The sequence below is a fragment of the Desmodus rotundus genome, chromosome 4 (assembly GCF_022682495.2).
Source record: "Desmodus rotundus isolate HL8 chromosome 4, HLdesRot8A.1, whole genome shotgun sequence".
In the NCBI taxonomy this organism is placed as follows: Eukaryota; Metazoa; Chordata; class Mammalia; order Chiroptera; family Phyllostomidae; genus Desmodus; species Desmodus rotundus.
Genome location: NC_071390.1, coordinates 168,573,652 through 168,592,519, shown reverse-complemented (window position 1 = coordinate 168,592,519; position 18,868 = coordinate 168,573,652). Strand labels below are relative to the sequence as shown.

Below are 18,868 nucleotides of genomic sequence, written 5' to 3'. Positions count from 1 at the left end.
TCCTATGAATGATAAAGAACCATCAATGCTTTTGTTTTTGTTTTAAAGCAAGTAAATGATAAATATACCTGTGTTTAAAATGTAATTCTACTGGTAGCATTAAGGGAAGGTGTGTCTATATGAAGTCCTCCTCATGGTTCTTTGGAAACCTAAGTATAGTAATGTGGAATGTATTTAAGCATCGTAACCACACGTAAGAGAAACATTTGCTTCTGCTACAGAAATACTATCTACCCCTTCCCTCATGCTTCTGCTTCCCCTCCCTTTCATGCTCATATACTCACCTTGAGCATTATTCTTTTTAGGATCCCATGTCACAGAAACCCCTTTTAAAACGATATCAGCATTCCTCTGTCCTTGTGCTTTCCCAGGAACTGCTCTTGACATTGTCCTTACTTTGGTTTACCTTTATTAACAACACAAAACCAAATGCATGTATTTTCCTCCTGTTAATCTTTTTTTTTTGCTTGATTTTCATTCTTCCCTGTAGTCTTTGATCACAAAAAGAGCTGCCTGCAGTATCATTAAATTTGCTGATTCATTTGTAATCTCCTTTGAATGCTGAGGGCTTCAATGTCATTAGAGCTAAGGTCCAAGTCTTGGTTGGTTTTGAATGTATTTGAGTCAAATTACATATTCTAATTGTACATCCTAATTTTTAATGAAGATGAAATGAGAAGGGGTCATCAGGGTGCATGTAGTTACAAAATCTTTCAGGAGCTAGTGGAGAAATAGTGACTCATATCTTTCAACATATTTTCCAGGGGAAAATCTATGTTAAAAAAAAAACAGAAGAAAAAGAGAAATTAAAATAAATATTAAAAAATCCAAGTTTAAAATAGAATGGTCTAATTTGAAAAGATGAACTAAAGAGGTTTTTTTTTAAAAATAAGTTATAGAATGATTTTCTTCTTTACAATAATAGAGTTTATGTGTGTTGTGGTACTGTTGACCCCAGTACACTTCTTTCTACCTTGTTTGACTGACTTTAAATTTCTGATGGGCATGGCAGACTTTTTAAAGTGGCTACACTATTTTTCAACTCCTACCATTGGGATTATATTATTTAAGAACCTTGGCTTGGACATGTAACTTGCTTTGACCAAAATGGCACTAGAGGACATGATAGAAGCTAATGTTGAAAGGTGCTTTGCATTCCTCTTGCTGCTTCTGGAATTCAGCTACCTCATGAAAAAGACTGAGATAGCTTTCTACATTCTGGAGAAAGGTGGTCTTGTTATCAACCAGAAATGTGAGGCCATCTGGAACCAAGGAGCCACAAGTCAACCCAACAACTTACTGCAATGGTATGAGTAAATCCAGCTGAGATGATCAGAAATTGTCAGCTGAGCTCAGCCCAAACCAAAAACTCTTAGAATTATGAACTTACAATCAATTATTATTGTTTTTAATCTACTAAGTTTGACGGCAGTTTATAAATATCAAAAACACAATAGGTTACTGCACCTCCATATGTGACAGGTGGGCTGAATTCTAAATTGGTCCCCAAGATTCTTGTGCTTTGTATGCCCTATATAACCTAGGAGTATAAGGGGATGTCACTCCTGAGATTAGGCAAAGGTGAAGGGACTGTGAGATGTAATTAAGATCTCTGGTTCTGAGTTAATCAAAGGGCAGGTTATCCTGGGAGGGCCTGACCAAAAGAGCTGTGCTCCTAAGTGAGATCAGAGGGCCTGGAAACAGAAGTAGACTTTTCTTTTGGCCTTGAAAAAAGAATTTGAAATGTTGTAGAGCTGGCTGGGAACAGTGGGCAGCTTTCAGGGATAAGAACAGCCCCCAGGTGACTGCCAGCAGAGAAGTGAAAACTTAGTCCTTTGGCTGAAAACTTTCAACACTAGTAGCGGAGCCACAGATGAGAGAGATCACAGGCCCAGTCAGCCCCTGAATTTCAACCCAAAGAGACTCAGCAAAGAACCCAGATTCCTGGACCCCTGACTCATGGAAATGGTGAGACAGTGACATGTATTGTTTTAGATAAATTTGTGGTAATTTGTTATGGAGCGGGAGAAAGCAAATACACCAACCTAGCCCTTCAACTCTTAGATATAGTAAAAACTGTGACTTACAGAGATGATCCATTTACAGGTTTCTTTGCCAGGTTGTAAATCTTAGTAAAAGAGGGAAGTGAAATTCCTTGGCCTGAAGAAAGCCATTTTCTCTTCCTTTAGGCTCACAGAAAACATAGCCCCCTTCAATGTCAGATGAATATAAAGCAAAGAGGAAGATTTTATCTATAAGTGATGATCTGTTCAAAAGCTAATGTTCAATTGGAGTCAGAGGATTAGATTATATGACCTCTTGAGGGAATTTCTTGCCCTCATAATGTTGTGGCTCAGAATAAAGTCATCTTTTCTTGGTCCTAAAAGTGCTGAAAGGCACTCAAAATTATAAGTCAAAGTGCATGACTGATGGGCTTCTTGATGTTGAAAAGGAAATGGCTTGTTCTCTATTATAACAGAAACAAAAGGAGCATAACTTCCACCAAGGAAAACAAAGACTGGGGGAAAACTGTCTACTGATAAAATAAATGGCATAATGAAGACAGTAAAAGTCCCAGCTGGTTACAAACACAGACACAGACTAGCCAGATCTCCATGTGGCAGAATGGATGCAGAGCTTTCTCTGACAGAACAATGACAAGAGATTTCAGTGAATATGCATTGATTTAGCAGGGCCTCGGACAAATCCATCTTTACTGAGTGGCATATACAAGTTCCCTATCATTAAGTACAAATCAAAGCATTTAAAATGCATGCAAGAAAAATTTTTCAATCCTGCAAGTCTTAGCACCATGCAGAGAGCACCATAGGGCATCAAATTTTTATAGCGTTATTCCTGTACCACTTGCCTAGATCCAGCTCACTCTCCATTCCCTAATTTGCACTTCATTCTTCTACCTCCTGACCTTTTGATGTGTTCACCCTGGCACCTTTCTAGTTATAGCCTTTGCTTCTTTTCTTGAATGTGATTTACATTTCCCCTTGTCTATGCCATCTTTATCCCATAATATATAATGCTAAGCTCTTCAGTTTTTTAGGTGGCCGTCTTCTCCATTAAGACTTCTTCCATGGAGTTCATCTCAGTTCCTGAAACAAGGCTGAGACAAAACTTGGGCATTATCATCCAACATGCAAACATCATTCTCATTATCACTTAATCATTCTAATGCTTTAAAAATTCTTGGGGCTGCCTTGATAGAGAATGAGGACTTCGAACTAGGACTAGTGGGAGGAGTCATTCATTCATTCAACAAAATTTAATTAAACAACTATTGTGTTTTGGGCACAATTTTAGGATCTTAGGATATAGAATATGGAATAAAGCAAAGATCTCTGCCATCTTAAATTATTAAGATGTAACGTTTGTGGCTATAATATTACTATAAATTTGATAACAAGAAATGGAAGATTGCAATCCGAGTTCTTTTAAGTATCATTAATCCAACTAGAAACTTTATCTATATTATCCATCTCTTTTAATACTTCCAAAACCCACTTGAAGTAGGTTATGATTATCCTGAAAACCATACACACATTAAATGGTGAAATATGAATTTGAACCCGTGAATAAGGTCTTCATTATAGTAGGCTTCTCTGAAACCACGAATAAACAGTCTGATATTGGTTAAAGAGAATGAAATTTCAAGGCAAAAAGACCTGAGTTTAAAATTTTTCTCTGCCAGTTAATGTCCTCTATTAACCATGATCTTCCCTGGTCCAAACAACATAGATTTAAGATGATTATGTTGATCTTTGCTATCAATTTGTATTTCTAAATACTGTAAACCTAAATAAGCCTATCTACATAGCAACCATTTCTGGAGGCACCACTCACTCACAGAACCTTAAAAAAACTTTTTCTGCCAATTAATTTTACCTCAAAAATAAGGCTTTACCCTCACTCTACCCCAGCTCTCCAATGTACCACTTTGCATCTGTATCAATGTTTTCCAAGTCGTAGTAGCTACCATCACACACTCAAACACTCTGGATAAGAAGCCAGAGGACATTAATGAAGTAATTCATCAACATATATGAAGAAAGTGGTTATGATGAAAAAATGGCCATTTCTTAATGGAAGTCATGCCATCAAAAACTCTACGTTACAGAAACTCAAAGATTTTTCATGCCACTGAAATAGCAAAAGATAAAATTTTGGAAGGTGATACCAACTTAGAAAGAGATGTAGGAGTCTGCAAAGACATATTAAAGATGTTTGTTCCATGTTGTAAATTGTACTACAAAAATAAAGAAAGCACTGTTCAAACTATTTTGATACAAAGAAACAAAACACTTTAGTTCTATGTGCAGCAAAATAACTCTTTCCATTCAAAACATTGACCAAAGTCACTGAAAAATCCCAAAGCATTTTCTTAATAAAAGTAACTTCCACATGTGTATTTTTGTATATGCAATGATAAATACATTTTGTTATATAATAATTCTGTTGAATTTTGACGAGAGAGCATGTATTCCCTATTTATTCATACAACACATATTCACGGTGCTTATTAAGTACTAGGTTCCATGCTATTTTCTAGGGACACAATCCTATCTCCATGGAGCTCACAGTCGATCAGAGAAGACAGGACTTTACCAAAATTTGTATACATTGAGTATTATGATAACAGAAGTACAGGGTTTTTTTTTTTGTTTTTTGTTTTTTGTTTTTGACCTCCATACATGAACACTGGTCTAGAAATAAGGAAAGATTTAGAGAAAGCGAATGAAGTCTGAGCAGAGGCCTGAGAATAAGGAATAGAATAGCAGAGGAGGAAGTTTCCGGCAAAACCAACAGTATATGTCTAGGTCCAGTGGTGAGAAAGAACTTGGCACCTCCGAGGAACTGGGGGACCATTAGAATGCCTGGAGTCACAGGGCATAGGAGCAATGAAGACTGGGGCAACCAAAGAGAAGGGTTCATAGCATGGAGGCCACATCTGCCATACTGAGGGGTTGGGACTTCACTGAATGTCTCTGTACTGGTAATGGACTACTAAATATGCATTTTTGAAGGACCTTTCTTGCTGCTTTCTTTGAAGTGTCTAACAGATATGCTACCAACAGACTTAGCTTTTCCTTTGTATTTTGTGGATGCCCAGTGTATTTTAGTTGAATTTCTACTATGGATAATTCTACTAAGAATGTTTTTTATTTTATATTTATATCTTGTCTATTTCAAAAAAAAAAATTGGGGGCATAGTGCAGGTAATCTATTTATGGGAATATTTCTTCTCAAAAACTCATTGGTTCATAAAACCACAAGATTGACAATGGAAAGAATCATTTACTTATCCTTAAATAACGATCATGGGTCTCTACTAATTGTGAGCTCCCTGAGCCTAGGGATGATGCTTAGTAGATGCACAATTAGTGTTTGTTACAAGCGAAGGAATGTTTTATTGAAGATGTAAGGTATGGATGACTTGCATGCAATGGAGGGTATTTGCTATGCTGAGCAGCATGTGAATGGTGCATGGCGCAGCTCTTTCTAAAGGCCTTTGCAATCAAATAGGGGAGACCACTTCCCCCCAGACACACACAAAGAGTCACCCCATCACACGAGCACCCCAAACTGAAAGCTGAATGAAATAAGCTCTACGTGAGAGATATAGTGTGTACATTCCCTAATGCAAAATGCAGTATTTTTTATTTTTCCTCAAATCAACCCAATTTGCAAAAGTTCAGAGGCTTATCCAAACCAAATCCAAACTCTCAAAGCCTTGGGGGTTTTTCATCACTGCTTATGTTACAGTTTTGAAAAATAACTGCAGGTTGACTTAATTAATTGTCCCTTCTTTCAGTTTTCTGTCTAAAGTAGATGAATACCTACGCATCCCACAATCAATGAGCCCTGGAACTTCCTGCAGATAGATTAGCATATCTGTGCTTTAAAGCCAGTTTGCATGAGAAGGGAAAAACTTATTCCTATGAGGAATGTTGAAGGGATCAATTCATAAGCAAAGAAATCATGCTATTCTCAGCAAGGAAACAATATATTTTTCTTCTGTTGCTGTAATTAATTACGCACCACAACTCAGAGAATGTTTTTAAAGGGCCATAGTCAATCTCCTAAGGCCCCCACGTTGAACTGCATTCAAGCTGAGGAGGAACTGCCCACTAATTCTGAGCAGCTCTGTGGAGCAGGCCTGTTGTCTGAGAAGTTATGGATAATAATAAAAATGCACAGCCTTTGTTTAACACCGAGAGTAGGCAGTGTGGCCCCACCTCTACTGACTGATTCCACTAATGAATCACAGTTAAAACGAGCAAACCTCTTTCCTGAGAGTCTCACCCATTAAACTGCCGCAAAAATGAGGATGAAATGGCTTCAGTAAAATTTCAGTGAGGTCAGGCTCTTCCAGATTCCTTCTTCTCACCAATACATTCACAAATGTGTTTCTAAAAGGAAATTACAAGAAAACATACTCATTTAAGTCTTTTTGCTTCTCTGACTCAGTGTTTATGGTTTTGTTCAATCACTTACACTTTGCATTCAATGACAAAAAACCCAAAAGGTGAGGCCGAAGCAAATCAGGACCTGTGTGCAATTTCTGTCTTTTCTTTTCCTGCCTTTCTGAGCCTTTCATCTTTCACCTTCCTTTCTTTCTGATCTTTCCACTCTGAGGTAAAGAGACAGAGTCTTCTCCAAGTGCCACACCTTGTCCTGAAGCAATCTGACAATCCAATAACCCAATTCTACTGTTGTCAAAATTTGCAACCTGAACGCCTTTGCAACCTCTTCAGGGGAGTGGTCTACCTCCAGGGATCTCCTACCTGTTCCATGTCCTTTAATTTGTTCTTTATGATGCTGTCCTTGCAAGACTAGGATGAGGACTTAGTGCTGAGTTTTAGCTCTCATCTCTGAACAATTTTCTCCTACCACACAAAGCTATGCATTCCTACCTGGGACTATATAAATAATAGTCAATTTGGTTTCAATTCCAGGCAGATGAACCCTGCCTTTACACAGCGACCCCTGGCAATCATAAGAAATGAAGCATGTGCTCTGCCTGCGCACATGTGGAGGAAGGTTGGAGACTCCTATTCCATCAGTCTTTTCCCCATCTTTCAAGCTCCATTGCCACTGGTGCATTCCCACCAATGACCTGGAGTGGAACCTTGAAAAAATGTAGAATCAATTCCAGTTTGTCTACTTCATGGACATCTGGATAAAGGGAAATTATTTAAAAACTCATAAATTTAAAGACTACTACCTTACTATCAGAGAAGCTGAAGGCTTCATTTTGATGCTTTAAATCTATAACAATGGGGCAGGATCAAGGTTAATGAGAAGAGGAATTAAGAAGTACCTTATCTGTGCTATGAAATGTTTCAATATTTTAAATTTCTTTTACCCTGATATCTCAGTAACAGAGAATCAACAGCTTGTTGGCACCTTTTAGATTTTTGTTCTGTAGTTGAAATAATCAATATAGTCCTTGACTTTTAAGAGCTTAGAATCAAAAGGTAAATGTAAAAACATACAAATGCATAAAATACCTCAGATTACTTAATTTTAACATGAGTCAGATAGAGTTGCACAGAACAGGCATAAATGTGTATTGGTTGAAAATGCACCAAGAAGGCCTGTAATAAGAGTATGATACAGTGAATATATGAGGCTGAACCGTTTAGGATTAGAGGTAGGAGCCAGTGGAGGTATGAGTTAGAAATGGAGATGAGAGGGGACGAATGTGGGAACAGAGTGTCGTCCTTCACAGGACTGCCCTTCTACTTTTTTCCTCATGGAAGAATGTAATTCCCTAGTGCAAAGGTAAAAACAAGAGATTATGTGAAACTTGCTGTCCCAATTATAATATCTCATAAAACAAAACAAAATGTTTTAAAATGAAGAAAACCCAAGGGAAATGTGAAAAAAATAAACCAGAAGCCACTCTTCCCTGAATAGTGCAGGGAGAAAGACTATTTGCCATAAACTTTGTTAGTATTTTTATACAAGTATTTTTAATACAATTAGTTAGGCTGGTGGGTTAAATATTCACCCTGGGAACAGGGAGAATGGTCAGGAAATTATGTGGAGAAATTATACAACATATTTACCAAATGTAATGGGCTGATTCTATCACCATATTTGTAGAACATAATAAAATGTGTGCTTGACTATCAGGTATTTTACTTTAAAGTGCTTTTCTTGGTGCATTATGAACTTATTTTCTGACACTGGTTATTACTCATTTCTACAGCCTTTATTATAAGAGCAGTTAAAGAGTAACTTCCAGTCTTAAAAAGGTTGATTTGTTTTGCTCCAGGAAGGAGTCTGGTGTGAAATGTTGAGACAAGCTTTACTTAAGGGCAGCTGCCAGGTAGAAATGGAAATCATTTATCTCACGTGCGTGCTATCTGTTTGATTGTTAAAATATCCTCATCTTTTCTAACCCAGCAAGCAATTGCCTAGAAAGTCAGTATTCTCAATTATCTATTTGTAATGCTGTTTAATTATTATTTTTAGTCCCCTCAATGCAAGGGCCAGCTGATAAGCACCACCACGCACGTTGATAAACGGGACCGTGAAACACAGGCACGCCAGACTGGTTTGGCCCATCACTGCAGACTGGCTAACTTCCTCTGATGCATTGCAGAGTCGGGGTAAGTTATTTAATTGCTCAGTGATTGTTAAAACATTTATGTTGTAAGAACATTTATTAGCCGTTCAGAGAAATTCTCCCGTTTATAGATGAAATGACTTTCATTCTGGCTGCTTTCATAAGTCTTTTACTTACTCTTGCATTGGAAAAAAGGACAGGTCTAAAAGCGAATTAACATTACTGTTTAAATATCACAGCCCATTTTCTCTGAGCCCAGTTACAATAACTAGTAATTATAAGAATTGCTTGCCTCTGGCTTCTGGCTAAGCCAGTGCTAAACTTGGCCTTTTATTAGATCTGTCGGACTGAGTTAATTATCTTCCTGATAATAGATGTGCCTCACCTCCAACAAAACAAATACACTTATAATTAGCTTTTTAGTTAGATTTTTAATTTATCTATAAAGATTGTTTGTTTTCCCTTTTTTCCCTGCTTTAAAAGAGAGAGGATGAAGAGTGGAGGTGTCCAGTTTATCGGGTTACCAGGCTGCTTACTAGTTTGTAAAGAAAGAGAAACAAAAGTCTCGTGTTGCATCACCAAGTCCAGCGTCTAATAGGGTTTCACGCCTCTTCTGTGTTATGCCGATTCACCTCCAAGGCATTTTATTTTATTCCACATACACAAAAAAGGGCCCTTTTTATCTGCCTACTCCACAGAGTAGTGTTATGGATGCTGTTACATGGAAATACTAACAAGTATGAATTGAAAAGCTCTCTTAGAGCTTACTGCATAGCTGCCTTGAAACTCAAATCGTTTTATACTGTCCGCACATTTTTGTGTCACTTGCTCCTCTTTCATCTATGCCCAGCATGTTTCAGAATATTACACAAATGCCTGCAATGGATTCTTGGGGAGTATCTATGCTGAAGTAGCAGGATAGATAGGAAAAACATACGCTTTGGTGTCATGTCAAACGAAGCTGGCTTTCATCAATGGTTCTGCCACTTCTTAGCTGTGTGACTTTGGCACCTTATTAAACCTCTCTGAGTCTCGGTTTCCTCATCAGTATAACAAGAATAATGCCTAAATTAATAGGGTTGTTGAGGGGATTAGAAAAGGATGTATATAGAGGGCTCAGCAGGGTGCCTGGCACAGTTTAAAAGCTCAGGAATGAGTGAGGGATTGCTATTATCAATATTGGAATCATGGAGGAGTACAGATGTCTAGAGACTCTGAAATGAGTATTAAAACCCAATGATCATGTTATAGGTTTTATTTTATATGGGGATATGCTTGTACTAGTTCATGAAAACAGACATCCCTGATCATGTAGAAATTCACCCTATTTCATACATTCGAGCAGATTTTTAAAATTATTTTTATTGTTCAGTTACAGTTGTCCCACTTTTTTCCCCATTGCTCTCCCCTGCCCCACCCCCACCCCACTCCCACTCCCACAGTCAATCCCCACCCCACATTGTCCATACCCAGGAGCCTCTATTCATGTTCCTCGACTTGCCCCTTCTTCTTCTTTCCCCTGTTATCCACTTCCCCACCCCTCTGGTCACTGTCAGTTTGTTCTTTATTTCCATGTCTCTGGTTCTATTTTGCTCGTTTGTTTTGTTGATATTAAATAATGAAAGCACGCTGCAAAGAAATGGCTTTCCAAAGTCGTGTTGACGTATTTGTACCTGTTCCGTGCTGGAAATGGGCTGCCCTGTCTCTCAATGTAAAATCAAATTTGCCCGGGATAATGTTTAATCTGCATGCAAATTGTTACTAGTGAGTGCTCACAATGCCAGTTCCTGGCCTGAATGAAGAGAGACCCCAGTTCTGGAGCTGATGACTCAGCACCTTGGTCGTGTTGCCCAGTGCTCTCACACCTGGTGGGAAAGCATGGGTGGGGTGTGAGAGGCATCGGAGAGGGCGGTGCAGTTGCTCTTACCCTCACCACTAGTCAAGCATACCGGCACCAATACCGGATTGTTGCTGGAGCTGCCTTACGAGTTTGGGTGTGGTGGCCATACGTACTAATTCAGAGGCCAGCCAAGGCCTTTTGCTCTGAGAGTTCCATGACTTTCACACCTAGATCCTATGCCACTAACATCATGTCCTCATGAAGCCACTCGAAGGTCTTTTTTACGACTCAGAACCATGGCGACCACTCCCAAATTGCTCTATTATGTCATGGAATTGCATGGATATGTTTTCTTAAAATCAAGGTCTCTTTCTTCCCTTTTTCTCTAAATGAGGTCATACGTCCATGTTCCATGGCTCTCTAGCTGGTGTCACCAGTGTGACATTGGGGGATACATATCTGCAGTCCAGAACAGTTCATTCATTTATTCACTCAACAGGTTTTGGTGGGGGCCAAGCGTGCTAGATGCAGGGTGACAGACACTTTCTCTGTGCTCTGTCTTACTCATACCCTCGTAGGTAGAATTGTGATGCCCAGACAGCAACAACAGCAGCATGGAGAATGGCAAACTCGACAATAACCCTGATAAAGAGAATATCCGTGTTTGGGAGAATAACATTTAAAAAATTATCAGTTAGGTGCTGGATTATTGGAATTTGGAATGTTGTCAATAACTCCAGCATTTTTCAATTAGCAAAATCATTTGTAAAGCAGCATAAATATTTTAGCAGCAAAGAAAACAAAGGTATGTGCCTAGTAAAGATACCTAGATTTTCATATTTACATGAAAATGTATATTTATATACATTTATATTATATTTTATATACATATTTATAACACCTATTCATTCAACAAATACTAATTAGGATGTTATTATACATCAGATGCTTCTAGGCACTGGGCTTTTTCAAGTGAACCAGGAATTCCATTGGCTTTTGTACCATCACATAGCCTTTTATTAATCTGCACATAGACTAAGTGATACAGAAAAGGCTCTCTCGAACGTTTTTCAACCTGCCAACTTGACAGATTAAGGAACCCTTCCATTCCCCAATAAACCATACAGACTGCTGCCCTCGGCACACTAAATACAATAGCTTCCATCCTCTTGAGTATAGGTTTATGAAGAACCAATCATGTTCATTCCTTTTTTTTTGTGTGCACCAATCAATGTGCTTCTTAATGTAATTATGTGACTCAGTTATATAGGTAAACTGATTAAATGTGAAAGAAAAAGGAAATTTAGTTTCTATAAAATTAATTGAAATTCTTTAAAGAAGCAAAAATAATGAATCACTACAATACCCTTGACGTTGATGTTAGCACGTGCACAAATCACATATACCCTTACCTGTATCTGGTGATGAGAGATGCCCTCTGGGTGTTTGTGGTGGCTGCTCCATGGCCTGCTGGGGATGGGAATGTGTGTGATCATCGACCATTTGAAACACGGAGCCCTTCTTCAAAGTAATTTTGATGAATATCTTAAAAATGAAAAGTAATAATTCACATTCTCAGTTTCACAAGAAATTAAAAATGTCTTCATTTATCCCTCATGAATTAATTCATGGATCAAATATTTTGGTGAATAGAATTTTTTAATAGCTCCTAGTAAGACTAAGTGAAGGAAACGTGGCTGAATATAAAAAGGCCAATCTTGCCTTCCTTTTCTTCCTTCCGTGTAAATCATTTTGGACTTTTCTTTGCTACTGCTGTGCTCCAGTGAGCCAATCTGATCTCCGAGTGATTATTACCTCTTTTGCCTGAATGGCGGGCTACACACAAATAGAACTTGTCGTGTAATTCTACACTTGTATTAACACTCATTCCTCTCCTTTTTATTTAAAAGTAATGGTGCAGAGAGGTCCAAAAATAATATTAGACTCTAGTAGCTTGCCTGCAAATTGCCACTCATTGCTTTGTATTCTGCATTTCCTTAGCTGTCACTCCCATGGGCTAAACAGAGACTCCAGCTCCTGCAGCTAGTTCTACAAAGGATACCATTCAGAGGTTTATTAGGTGGAGGTGGATGATGGTCTTATATATACTTATAAGCAGGTCCCATTTTCTGGTTTCTACAACTTCTTTCTGAAAGTTGGGTCTGGCATCTTCTCTTTGGCACCTTCTTTCACGTATTTGGGCCACTCTTCCCTCCTGTTACATCATCTCTTGAGGGGCACTGCCCACCTACCTTTGTAAGGCTGTGGACTAACTTGTGAACTCGTCTGGAAAACCTATAAACAGAGGCTGTATTCCTGGCAGTAGTGGAGATATTGCCCCCTCTTTAATTAAAAGTACACTTTGGTACATAGGTATCCATTCAGAGCTCTTTATCCCCTCTGAAGCATTCAGAATGCCTCCTAACTGAGCAAAGCTTGTCTATTTGACTCTCTCTTTCCGTGGCCTGAGAGGTGCATGTGCCTGCAGAGGCTGAGAGTGGATAAATTAGTGAATCAGTCTGGGAGGGTTCTCTAGCAAAGAAAGAAATCACATTTTCTATTTAAAGGGAGTATCCTTCAGCTTGACCCAAATGTCAAGTTAGGATGTGAGCCAAATATAAATGATCTAAATTTTCTGGTAAAGCCCAAATCCAGACTTTTATGTGAACCCTCTTGATGTTTGAATCTTGGCACCTCATTTGAGAACTATTAAAAGTCCTGAACAAACATATTATATCTTAGTTTGGTTCCTAAGTGACTTGAATATAATGTCTGACTTAGATACTCATTTCTTAGACATTTGCACCAAAATATCCTTTAGTTAGAGAAGTATGGGTCTTTTCTTCTAGAAGAGTATGAAGTGACCACTACCCTGAAATTTTTTTGAAGTAAAATAATGTTCCAGTATTCTGTAATAAGTTTATCTCATGATCTTACGCTTGCCTCCATGTGTAGTTCTATTTTCTTTTAGAAGCCCCTGGGTTCCTCTACAACCAGATTTCTATGAGCGGTCAACCTTACTACTTGGGAAAACTTGCTTATGACCATTACGTTTTATAGTAGTAAGATCAGTTTAGGCTTAAGCTAGACATTAAAACACTCACTAACTATTACTTGAACAACTGCTTTTTTGTGATTTTGTGCAAATAACAAAATTTAGTTTGCAAGTCTACTGCTCAAGGATTTTGCGGTCCAGTAGAATATTTAAGGAGGGCAACGTTAAAAAGAGGGAAATGAAACTTTGTTATATGCCGATTATGCAAGAGGGACTTTGTCGATTTGTTTAATATTATAAACCACCTTATGAAATAAATAAGAGAATGCATATTTTAAAGAAGAAAAAGCTAAATCTTAAGGATATTCAGCTAGTCTCAGGAAAAGGTATAATTGGAATCCAACACTGCTGCTTGAATGTTAGGGGGCTATGTCTCACGTCCTTTAGGAAAATGCGGAAAGGAACAACTACAACTCAAATGAACCACAACAGCCCTCTTTCCATCCCTCCCTCCCTCCCTCATTTTCTTTCCTTTCTTTCTTCTTGTCCTTGGTTGTGGATATATAAAAAGCTGTATTTACTGAATATCCTCAGCTCAAGGACCATGTTTATCCAAAACATACCTTTTGCATTTATTGCAGTAAACTGTGACTTTATACGATTCAGGTGTCAGCATTTTCATCAAATTCTCAATTCCATTCTCTGCAGGACAACTTCAGTAGCCACATTAATTTTGCATGAATAACTTACTAGTTCTTAAAATTATACATATTTCCATTAGCTGAGAGCATATCTTCACATCTGGATTTATTTCCACATAGCGATATTGCAAGTGTATAGTCAGATATGATTGAAAATACTAGATTTTCTAAAAGCAGTGATAATGCCAGTATTTAGATTGGTGAGTTCTGGGTTCAGTATGTTGGGTTAGGGAATTTGATTTATATCATTATATCTGTTTGTATTTTCTTGGCCAAAAAATATTTCCAACTGATGGTCTGCTAACTTTCTCTATGCTCTTCATGTATAAATAGCTCCAAGGAATAAAGGTTATAAGTGGATGTTGAAGAGAAATTTTCTCCCAACAAATCACTGTTATTCTTTCTCTTCTAGTGTCTTTCTCTTGGTCTCAATGCATTTTATATTTTGGGGTGATCTTTGGCTATCCTGTGCCCTGTACAAAGGTTTCAGGCCATTTTTATCTATCAGAGAATATTATCCATTTGTATCTTTACCTCTCTCTACACCGACTAAGTAAGAAAAGATAGAGCATGACATAGGAAAATAATCCCTTAAAATCTGATTTTGGAGATTACAGGCTTAAAGGCTCATCATTCCTCTTTCCTACCATGTCACAAAAATAGAGAGTAGACACAAGGATCACTAGCTAAATGCGACAAGATATTAGCTTTGCTAATGGCTAATCAGATGGCCAATTGTCCCCCTACTACAGGGCTCTTGAACATTAGAGAAAGTAGCTTACAACTAAAGCCTAATGAAAACTTTTTTATTTTCATGCCAAAATAAGACCTATGAGGACAGCTGGGTCAGCAAAACAGACTCCAGTGACACAGAACCAGCTGCTGAAAGGACTTTGGGTCTGCTCACACATGGCTACTGGGGAGTGAGAGAGGAGACAAGGCAGGCCTCCTGCAGGGCGTTTATCTCATGGAAACAGAGGACGGAGAAGGAAAGCTCACTCCCCATCAATGTAAGCGGTTCCAAGAGAGCAAGCACCCGTGCCCAGTGTGAGCAGTGATGGGCTGCACAGTGGTGGGCCCACGCCCACCAGAGAAAGTGTAGTCTTATGAAAGTTGGGCTCTCAGTAACCAAAGTTAGCCGTTCCATCCCCCTCTCTGGAGGAGGGAATGAGACAGTGAGAAAATACTGGCATGCAAGGCAAAGAGTTACAGGACTAAATGCTACTACTGTGCGTGCATTTATGTAGTACAGCAGAATCATTCTTTGGAAAGCCTCAGATTTCCTGTTTTCCTAAGGGACAATGAAGTCAGGGAGAGAAGAAGGATGGAAGATAATGGGGCCACTCAATTGCTGTGATGTTTAGAAGATTATTCTATCCATAGAGTAGTAGGACAGGAAAGACACTGAAATGTGTTCCTAAAGTTTACATTGGATAAAGGTACCCAAACTCAGGCTTCCCCAGGGTCTTAACCTTCCTAGGCAAGGAAGCATTTATCTACATCTGTTGTTTATCTTCCAGGTCCTTCTCCATCGCCATTCAGCCCCTGCCTTCTTAAGGCCATGGAACATAAAGCTTGAAATGAAACTGAGGAGTCCCTGTTGTCACTGACTGATGAGTAGAAAGGGATTGGAGGAAGGGAAAAGTCCCGAATCCTGCCACAGGGAGACCCATTCTCTGGAGAGAATTTAATCATTTGCTTATTCAGGCAACATTTATCAAGCAGAGTGTGGTGATCCTCAGGGGTCCACAGATGCCAGTTTGTGAGACACTGCCGTAAAAGTTAAAGGCTGTCACTTCGCTTGTTCCCTCGACACCAGTGTTGTTCAAAACAAACTCAAATGTGAACCTTTGAAACATTATGCCAGCAATGAGTTATCATTAATAATGTTTGTATTTATTTTTAATATCATCATTGAAACCCAAACAAAAATATCCACAGAGGTCATATAGACCTAAAACATTTATATGAAGAATCACAAAAACCTTATGCTGTAGTTTCAGAAATGCTAGTGTAGAGGGAAAATGAATAGTTTTGAGATTAAAAAAAAACAATTCTAATACTAGATCTAAAATTTATGAGATGCTTTATTTTAGCCAGATTAGATGACTTAAAGATAGTCATTCAAAAATTAGAATAACATGGCCCATGTAATGGAGTTTTATTTTTTCCCCCTCTAGTAGGAGAAACAATGATGGATTACACATTGTCAACAAGATCTCAATCTGCTCAGACAACAAACATGTAAACACAATTACAGTATATTGTAAAAAGTACCATCATAGAAAAATGTAAAAAAATAGAAAAATGTGAGTTACAGGGAAAATTTTTATCTTATACCTCCAAATAAAACTAAAAATTACCCCTGAAAGAAACATATTTTTGGTGAATATTAAATTAATGATAATAGTAGTGATGATGATGGTATTGACGATAATAATGATGAAAATAAAGTTTATGATGATGACAATAATGATAGAGATAGTTTATATTTATTGCATTTTTGTTATGTTGTAGTAACTCAGTTTTCACATTACTTGACCCTCACAACACTCTGGTGAGGTAGAAATATAATATCCATGTTGAAGAAAGACACAAGTTTACACAAGTATCATGGAGAAAGCTGGGACTTGACCTAATTCTGCCTGATTCCAAACCCAAGCTCTTAACCTCTATAATGCACACTCTTTCCATAAATTAATTACTGAATGGTAATTAGGTTCTAGTTGAGCTATAATTCATTTGAATTTAAATAGGCTTTTGTGGGTATATTGGGCATCTTTCCCTGCTCCCTCCCATTTGCTGATTTCTGGAGTTCAGCATCCTAATTGTAGTTTGGGGAAACAACACTCAGAAACTCAGTGTGGGCCCTCCAGGGGGGTGAGCACTTACCACTGCGGGTCCCCAGTGGAACTCGGGGCACACAACTAGCATGTGAGAGCGTTCCTGCCCTGGTCTCCACAGTGAGTGGCTCCCAAGTGCCTGGGTGTGTGGCTCAGCCCAGGAGAGTCCAACTCAGTCAGAACTAATCCCCAAGATGTTGTTTGTGAGAGCAGAAGTAGGGGTTATTCTTTTCCTGTTGGATTTGAACCTGAGAGATTATAAAATTGGAGCTACTGCAGCTATCTTATCACTGCACAAAGATTAAAAATGAAACCAGTGGTGGGAGAAAGTAAGAAATAGCAAAGAGATTAAGTCTTAAGTATATCATTTAAGCCATCATTTCCAGCAATTTCAATTACCTAAACCAACATATGCATTTTCTGCTTAAGTCAACTTCAGTTATGTTTTATTTCCCTTGTAACCAGAAGACCCCTGAATGATGAAGTAGGCTTGTCTTAATGCCTAGTACCAATATTTTTAATTATTATATGATATATCATATAGCCGTATATGATGTTATATGATATATATTCATATAGATATATCACATGCATCATATAGTGTGTTTCTATATATATGTATAATATTATAACAGATGATCATGCAATTCTGGCTGAAGAAATAGAACATTATTAGGACCATTGGAACACCCTCTATGACTTGGTTCTTTCCATCTCAATCTTTACGTCCCAGATAAAGGTACTAGCCTGAATTTTGTTAATCTTACATTTGCCTAGTCTTGATTACTATTAAGATATTAAATTATCTTCAGAAATTTACTTTTTGTAATGGCTTATGTGTGTAATCTACATAATCCATTTTCACTATTGCATAGTATTCCTTTATAAGAATAGGCCACATTTTATTTAAACAGTGTACTGCTGATGACCTTTGGAAGGTACCAAGCTTAGAGTTGTTAGCAGTGGGCTTTGCAAACATTCCTGAACACGTCCTCCAGAGCAAATGAGCGGGAAATTCTCGTTATATACCTGTAGGAGAAATTGTAGGGCTACAAGATATTCATATCTTCAACATTACCACATAATGTCAAGTTTTTCCCCCTGCAACTTGGTTGTAGCAGTATTTCTCTCAACAGCAGTGTGCGAGATTCTATTATTTCATACACTTGACTACCCAGGGCAACACCAAATTTCTTTTTTGATGTTTATTCAATCTTTGAAATGATACATCATGGTGGTTTCTATTTTTCTTTCTCTAGTTATGCAGACTATGTATTTCATCTTTTGTCAAGCGCCTGCCTGTTCATGTATTTTATCTATTTTTTTGTTAAGTTGTTTGTCTTTTAATTATTGATTAAGAATTTTATTACATACAAGATTTCCTCGCATATTTTGAACTCAAGTCTTTTACTGCTTCTATGTTTTGCAGAAATCTTCTCCCAGTTTATGGTTTGTTTCACTCTTTTATTATACCTTTGATAACTGGAAGTTTAAAAAAATTAAACAAATTTTTATTCATTGTTCTTTTTCTTTTATGGATTATGTGCATTAAGAAATGCTTTTCTACACCAAGTTCATAAAGATATTCCTGTATATTTAATTCTAAAAATGTAAAAGTTTGCATTTCAAATGTATCTCCTAAAACCAAAGAAATTGTTTGAGGTAGAGATACAATTGTATGCTTTTCCATATAGATAACCCATTGCCTCTGCAGCATTTATTAAGAATTCTACTATTTTCTCACTGCTCTGAAATGTCACTTGTATCAAAAAAAGGTATGGGTCTACTATTTATACTTTTCATTCTTTACCATTGATCTTTTTGTCCCAATCTGTGCCAACGATGTTGTCTTAATTACTATACTTTTATCAAAAGTCTTTATACATATATCAAGTACCCTCA

General features: G+C 37.7%; 1 long non-coding RNA gene across 1 annotated transcript in view; it reads left to right on the top strand.

Moving 5' to 3' along the window:
- The first annotated feature begins 8,507 nt into the window (after positions 1-8,507).
- The window catches only part of LOC139440859 (uncharacterized), a 94,455-nt gene continuing 84,094 nt past the window's right edge, over positions 8,508-18,868 (top strand). The window contains exon 1 of the long non-coding RNA XR_011651141.1: positions 8,508-8,630. This is a non-coding gene — a long non-coding RNA (uncharacterized lncRNA). The remainder of the gene's footprint in view (positions 8,631-18,868) is intronic.